The sequence below is a fragment of the Olea europaea genome, unplaced genomic scaffold (assembly GCF_002742605.1).
Source record: "Olea europaea var. sylvestris unplaced genomic scaffold, O_europaea_v1 scaffold364, whole genome shotgun sequence".
Taxonomy (NCBI): Eukaryota; Viridiplantae; Streptophyta; class Magnoliopsida; order Lamiales; family Oleaceae; genus Olea; species Olea europaea.
Window position 1 is genome coordinate 1 of NW_019255650.1, and position 8,716 is coordinate 8,716.

The following is an 8,716-nucleotide window of genomic DNA, read 5'->3' on the forward strand; positions in this document are numbered from 1 at the left end:
AGCAACTTTGTTGGGAGCTTTACTCAAAATCCTTACTTGTATGATGAGTAACCCATATGGTCTCGACTCTCGTTCACGTGGATGGTTAAATATATTGATAAACGTATGACTCTAAGACGTGGATCAATCAAGGAACATTAAAGTGTGATGGACTCTTTTTGCTTGAACTGGTTTAAAATGTTGTTCATGGATCGAGGAACCTCTTGATGTTGCCCCCGTTTGGTTCTGATTTTTGAAGCAAAAAAATCAATTTTTTGATCATTATTTAACATAATTAATCGTCATTTTTTACCTTTTCACTTATAGGTGGGATCCACTTTTCAAGCTAATGGTCAAAAAATTGATTCTCATAATTAGCACCAAACACGATCTTTATTGCTTTAGTTCTTAATGAGGATTAACTATCTTATTTTACAAGTTTTGAATTTGTCATTGGATAATTCACACGTAAGGGATAGAGAAGAATTTTTATTTTTGTTTTTGTTTTATTCTAGTACTAAAAATTCAAAATAATTGCTTATTGTCGCATTTATATCCCCACATTTTTCTCGTGGCGTTTTTTATTGTCTCACCCCTTTCCATCTATTTAATGCCCCTGCTTGGTTCGGGAGGCTCTTAAGTGATAACATTAGGGGTTTGGAGAAGGGACATAGAGGGAAGGTGGTTGACTTGAGGATTAGAAGGGATACACGATGGAGAAGGCGAGAGAATGAGAGGCAAAGATGAAGATCGTTTTTACTTTAACAATTATAACAAAAATATTTTGGAATATTAACGATTAGATTAAATTGAATTGAAAATAATAAATATATCACATCTTTCTTCTTAAATATCATCAACTTGAACACATCAAACATAATTTATCAAGAATTTTTATATCTCAAACCGACAAACCTCAATCAATTTCATAATTTGTTCTGGAGTACAACTCAATATGTGGTGGTTTTGTAGTGAAATCATATTAGCTGTCAATATATCTAAAATATTCAACCTCTAATATTTTTCTAATATTTAATAATATCATTATCTGTTGTTGGTGGTGTTAGAATTTGAATGAAACAATTGTTGGGTGAGTAAATTTCCTCAGTGGTCATTGAACTTTTAGTAAAATTTCGTTTGGGTCAATCAACTTTAACATTGTTTCATCCTTCGTCACCTGCTTCTTTCAAGTTGATGAAAATTACTTCATTGACAATCATAGTGCAACAAATTACGTGGCATGTCAACTTGCTGCCGTGCTTTTTTAAGATTTTAATCTAAAAATACTGCAATAACCTTCATATTTTATTTATTTATTTATTTATTTATTTTTTTGTGTTACATATAGATTACGTAGAAGATCAATTATTATGACTATCAATTAAGCCACTTCCGTCAAGTCAGGGAATGATAGCTAGTCGATGGGGACAGCAAGATGAAATTTAAAATTAATTGAAGTTCAGTGACTTAATAGAGATTTATTTAACTTTAGTGATGTAAATTGAGATTTGGTTGAAAGTTTGGACAGAAAATGAAATTTACCCATTGAGGTAGGGCTGGATTATTAAATTATTTGATGGACTAACTTTCCCCATCGATTTTGTGTGCCATTATCATCATTAAGCAGTTTGAACAAAGTGATATTGACCACTTTAATTGAGCCTTTAGTTTTATTTCTTTTCTACTGGATCATTGTAAGTAATTTGGGGAACCAAAGGATAAACATATTTCAGCCCCCGTTTCCCATTTTTTGGCCAAAAATATGAAAAATATGACTGTTATCCATCACATCAAGTCACCATATTTGACTTTCTTTCTCTTTTATGAGTTCCATAACGACTATATTTTTCATTCTCATTCTTATAAGAATGAAAATCAAACGGGAGCTAATTTTAAGTCTCTTAATATTGGTTTTTTTGTAGCTATAAAATGACAAAAGTTCAAAACTATAGTATGATTATTGAACAAAGAACTTTATCGTTGGATTCAACCAATCTACCTAAATATTGTGTGTCTTCTGAATGACTTCAATATTTGGACTTGAGAATAACTTATACGCTTGTGGAGTAATGATGTACAAGAAAAAACGAGTGTAACTACATATTTTTACTGTATGATTTGTGCACTTGTCAAGACACATTAACATTATGTGATGAATAAAGCAAGATATATGTGCATGATGAAATAAATCAAACAATCAAGAATATCAAAATTTACATAGAAACTCAAGTCGAAAAAAAACTACGAGCAGAGGATGAGAAATCACTAAATCAAAATCTATGATTTTTTTTACAAGATCTGATGCTCTCAATCAAATCTAAGTGTTCTCTAATGCTGTGAAGAGCCAACAACATGTGGAGTATTTATACAACCCTAAAAACTGTGTTTTAGATCGAATGATATCTCAAATTCGTCAAAAAGCATAACAGACCAGGGTCAAATAACGTGATAGTTCGAGCAGCATTCCTCACTGGCGACGAGTGGCAATGCTAGTGCTTGAGCGCTAGGCTAGTTGGCAACGAGTGACAGATTCCTTGTTCTAAGCGCTCAATGAGCTAAAATGTAGCGACTTTTTCTCCTTGGTCTATCTTTACACTTCTTTAAGACCTCTTCATCTAAACCACCAATACCTAATGGAATTTGGATCACATTTCAACAAATCTCCACCTTGACACAAATTCTAATGCAACAAATTACTCTTCACTCTTCAACAAATAATTCTCCACCCTTCCACATAAGCCTCTAAGGGTTAATTCAATAACAAATACCAAGTAAGTTCAAGCAATGCTCAAACTTGACCATAGGAAGTGCCTTTGTTATCAACATTGTGCACTACAATATCATAACAAATAATCACATCATGTACAAAATGATACCTCACATCAATGTACTTTATCCTCTCATGAAACATACGATCCTTTGCCAGAAAAATAGCACTTTGACTATCACAAAAATTGTAAATGTCTACAAGTCTTCACTAATTTCACCAAACAATCCCCTCTACCACATAGCCTTTTTACAAGCCTCTATAATAGCCAGATGTTCTGTCTTTGTAATTGACAATGCTACTGTATTCTGTAAAGTAGCCTTACAATCGATAGCACAACCACCAATGGTAATCACATACTCTGTAAGAGATTTCCAACAAAATCTAAATCAACATACCCAATATCTCCATCTGATTTATTCCAAATTGCAAACAAGCATTAGTAGAGCCACACAAGTATTTGAAAATCTACTGCACTACTTTCCAATATTCCTTGTCAGGATTTACCATGTATTTGCTAACTGTATTGGTTGCATGTACTAAATCTGGTCGTGTACAAATCATAGCATACATAAGTTATCCAACTGCACTGTAATGAACTCGTGACATATAATCAACGTTTTTATCTAAATGTAGACACAAAGTAGATGACAGTTTAAAATGGGCAGCCAAAGGAGTACAGACAATTTTTGCATTCAACGTATTAAACTCATGGAGTACTTTCTCAATATACCCTTTTTGACTTTAGTTTAATATGCTAGCCTTCTTATCTCTCAAAATCTCATTCCAAGAATCTTCTTCACTGCTCCCAAATCATTCATATTAAACTCTTCACTAAGCTGAACTTTTACGTCCATTATCTCTAGTTAATCCTTGGCAGTGATCAACATAAAGTAGTATATATATAGACAGCCTATCATTACACATCCTAAAGTACACACAACTGTCATAACTAGTTTTTTTAGAGTCATGAGTAGTCATGAATAAGTCAAACCTTTTATATCATTGTTTCGGTGGCTGCTTCAGGCCATAAAAGGGACTTTTTTAATGAGCATACACAATCTTCCTTTCTTCTGATTACAAAATGCTACTTCACATCCAACTTCTCAAGCTCCAAATCATGCTTAGCTACAATACCAAGCAAAGCTCTAATTGAGCTATGCTTTACAATTATAGAAAATACATCTGTGAAGTGCTTGTGCTTGTGTTTAGCATCTTCAATCTTGATATACATTCCTTCCTTTTGAACACCCATTTGCAGCAGCATTCTTTCCCTTGGGTAACTTCACTAAGTCCATGTGCCATTTTCATATAGTGATTCGATCTTCTCTTGCATAACAATCATCCATCTACCAAAATATTTGCAACTCATTGCTTCTGTGTATATAACAGACTTTCACTAGAATCAATATTTTTCAGCAACATTTAATGCATACGCTAACAAGTCAGCTTCTTCATACTTTTGTGGAGGCCTAATCACACTTCTAGGTCTATCTTTAGCAATAGAATAGTGCGGTATAGTTGGTGGTGGTGACAAAGCCGTACTTTCCTATATTTTTGAACAAGACTGCAATGAAGACTTTGGTTTAGATTCTGAAGTAATCTCTAATTCCACCCAAGTAATTTCTTTCTATTGATTTGTATTACCAGAATATCTAAGAGGTAAACTATTGACCATTGTATGTTCATCAAACACGACATCTCTGCCGATCACCACTTTATCTGTTACTTGACATCAAAGTTTATATCCATTAAGAACCGATTCATAACCAAGAAAGACACTTTCTAAACATTGTCTCTAACTTTAAATTATTCACATGAGCAGAAGCAAGGCACTTAAATATTTACAAATATGAGTAACAAGAGATTTAGACCATCTCTCTTTTGGTGTCCTTTTATCAATAGCAATTGATGGTGAGCAATTTATAATAAAATAATCCATAGAAGCAACTTCAGCTCAAAATGTCTTGCATAATCCATTTTGAAATGTAGAAACTATTGAATTTGTTGACCTATCCCCTTCTTTTATAGTGGTTACGTGGACAACAGATGTCGAGTCCAAGTAAGTAAATTCCAGCACGTTTTGATCGGAGACTTGGTCGAGGAGGCTACAACATATGGACATGGGAGATACTCTATGATGCGAGACAAAAATGTGTAAGATACCAACGTATATTTAGGGATGATTGCATAATAATGTTCAATCACTAACAACTCAGTTAAAGGAAGATAATCTAAACTTCAGCAAACAAGAGTGTGTAATCAGCAAGAGAGAAGACAAAAGATTGCTCTAAGTGTAAAGAGTTGCATTAAAGACAAATATTGCAAGAATTCTTTATTTATAGGGTTTCAGCTGAGGTGGTTACCATTGGATTGGAACCACTATCTTCACATCACTTAGCCTACTATGCATTTAATATATTGACAATGGGTCAGCTATCCAGTATCCTAGGTTGATAGTTCTGACATTCATTATTACAAATGTTACATCAATCATTCTTGAAGATTGCCTATAGATCCTATAAAATACAGCAAGGGGCTTTAACTAAAGGTAGCTTCAAATAGAGGGATGATTTGCTAATTAAGAGGGAGCTTCGGCCAACTAGTGTGAGGAACTTCGGGGAAGAGAGCATCAGCTCCTTTTTGACTTTTTGTTTGACTGAATGTTGACTTTATTCACCACGTGGTCTTCGACTAGAGTCTCAGTGTAACAAATTTCATTCGAACAAAGCTCTAATCCATTATCTATGTAGAGACATTTTACTTGTTTCTCAATTATTACCTTCCATTCCTTGAAGGTATCAAACACATCACTCTTCTACTTCAAGAAGGAAATCTTAACTTTTGAAATACTCAATTATTGCAAACAAGATAATATGCACATCCTTTAGAAGGCATGCTCGTTGATCCCCAAAGATTAGAATGGTCAAAATCAAGTGTTCCCTTTGTGTTGTGTCTCCCTTTGATGAATCTAACTCTTTTTTCTTCTTCACATAGATACAATTCTCATAGAACTTCAATTTACTGATACTCTGTCGTTAAGAAGTCCTCTCCTGCTCAATTCAACCAACCCATTCTCATTCATATGCTCGAGCCACATATGGCAAAGTTTAATAACTTCTTTACCTAACAAAAAAGTAGTGATAGCTGCATCTCCTATATGTAGAACCTCGCAAAAATATATAATGTTTGTTTGGTATGAATTTTGATAATTGATTTTTTGATATTAGAGATAAAGTGGGTTCTACCCGTGAGAGAAGAATTGAAAAATAATGGCTGAAATAGTAAAATAACGATCAAAAAATTAATTTTAATTAGATTAACATCTGTACCAAACAAGCTTTTAGTTGAAGTGGACCTCTTTTCCTTTCATCACAACAAAAGTACCTCTGTTAACTTTCAGAACTCCACATTCACTATTGTATTTTTACCACTTTAGATCAAGGGTACTAAAAGTTTTGCGATTCGTCTTCGCATATAGAACATTCCTCTCACCAGTAGAGTCCTGCTAGTCCATCAAACATTTTGACCCTAAATGTTCCAATTCCAGTTATTATACAAGATGTGTTGTTTCTATAATCATAGCATCTCTTGAAACACCTTCATATGCTGTAAACTAGTCCCTATAGGGACACTGAAATGTCCAAGCTGAATCAAGAATCCAATCATTACAATCTTTGTATTCATCATCAGAAATTAGTAGAGCTCTCCTTCACTTTGGTCATCTTCAACAACACTGACTTTTCCAGTATTCTCAGGTCGCTTTTCATTTTCTTTAGTTGCACCATTTTTATGTTCTTTAATTTGTAGTAGTCAGCTATAATGTGTCCTTTCTTTCTGCAAAAGTGACATATCGTTTTTCTATGTTTTAACTTTGATCTGCCCCTCATATTACTATCAAGATTCCTATCTTAATTCCTCTATGTACATCAGGCCTTTTGCCTAACCCTCAGTTCTAACCACAAGATGCTTCATTTTCTTCTTTAACAGTAAAGTATCGTAAACCTCATCAATTGTGAGAGTATCACTACTATAGAGAATAATTTCCCTAAAAGTCATATACGTGGATGGGAATGAATACAACAAAATCAATCCAAGATCTTCCTCATCTTATTTAACATTCATAGTCTCAAGATCAGGTAAAAATTCTTTAAACACTATCAAATCATCCTCAATAGACGTACCTTCATACATTTAGTAAGAATACAAGTGTTGTTTTAAGTGTAAGTTACTTGTCAAATTTTTTGTTATTCAAAGCTACTCCAGTTTCAACCACAATACGGAACACTTTTCTCCTTAAGAACATCTCGAAAATTTTGATTTGAAACTGGAAATGAATTTGTTACGGGGCCTTTTGATCCCAACACTAATTTTTCTCCCGCAACCAAGTAGAAGGTACTTTATCTAACCCCAACAAAGCATCATCTAAATGTATCTGCGCGATAACAACATATATCTTCACCTGCCATATCGAAAACATCGTGTTGCAATCCAAAAGTGGAATATCATATTTCATCGTTGCTACGCAAAACAGTCAACATTGCTTTGATATCAATTTGTGATGAATAAAGCAAGATATAGATGCACGATGAAATAAACCAAACAATCAAGAACACCAAAATTTACTTGAAAATCCAAGAAAGGAAAAAAACCACGAATAGAGGAGGAGTATTCACTAAATCAAAATCAATGATTTGTTCCAAGATTTGATGATCTCAACCAAATCTAATTGCTCTCTAATCCTGTGATGAGCTAATAACACGTGGAATATTTATATGACCCTAAAAATTGTGTTTTAAATGGAATGTGTATCTAAAACATGTCAAAGCACGTAACAAGCTTGGGCCTGATAACACGACTACTTGAACGACATTCGTCGAGTGTGGTACTCGCAGGTAGTGAACGACAATTTTCTTATTTCAAGCGCTCAAACGGAAGATGAGGGCTTAGTGAGCCAAAATGCAGTGACTTCTTCTCCTTGGTCCATCTTTAAGGCCTCTTCATCCAAACTACCAATATCTAATAGAATTTGGGTCACACTTCAACAATTAACATTGATGTTTCGAGTACAATAAGAATTTATATCCTCAATTATTCTACTTGTATAGATGATTTCATATAGATAGTATGACGCTTCTTCTTGCGATGCTCCAAGCATGACAATCACACAGCAAACGAACGTTAGCCCACACTACATATCATCATGCCCATGTGGCAATATTGACCGAGCTCCCATGAAAGGCCAAACTCATATGGAAGGTTGAACCCATATACTGGGGGCGAAACCATATGAGGGTTGAGCCTTCATGGATGAGTCGAGGCAAGTAGAAGCGCTGCAAAGGAATTTTTGTACAGGATCTTCCATTTATGGTTGATGTGAAAACACACTGTACTTTGCCAAGGAAGAGCTACATAGAGGTGAGGAGGATCCGGAATTTGTAGCCAATGTCTTTCCCACAAAAGGTGAGGTCAAAATTTATTTAAATTCTTTACATGTAGCAGAATTCTTATATCCTCAACAATTAATGAGGCATAATGTTATCTAAATTTGGATTAATACCGTCAAAATATCGATTCTAACAGCATGTTATGTGTTCCAAGAATTTAAAAAAAAAAGAGCCAAAAAAGCCTAAAAATAAACCAACCCTTCATCGTGAAACTGCTGCATTGATTATCTTGAAAAAAAAAATTTGAACTGAGCAGTGGGTAGAATCTTTTACAAGCGACTGCAAAAAATGTCACGATATTATTGTTGGAACATTTTTTAAAAGTTTTAAAGTTTCACAACAAATATTAATTTCCAATTTTGATTTTAATATAAAATTAAATATCATAATTTAGGTTGTAACTTAAGAATAAAAGTTTCAGTCTTTCAAATTAAAACCCTTTAATTTTAGTTTTAACATAAAATTAAAACACTATATTTCATAATGTAACTTATATTTTAATTGGGATAATTCTCTTTTTTTT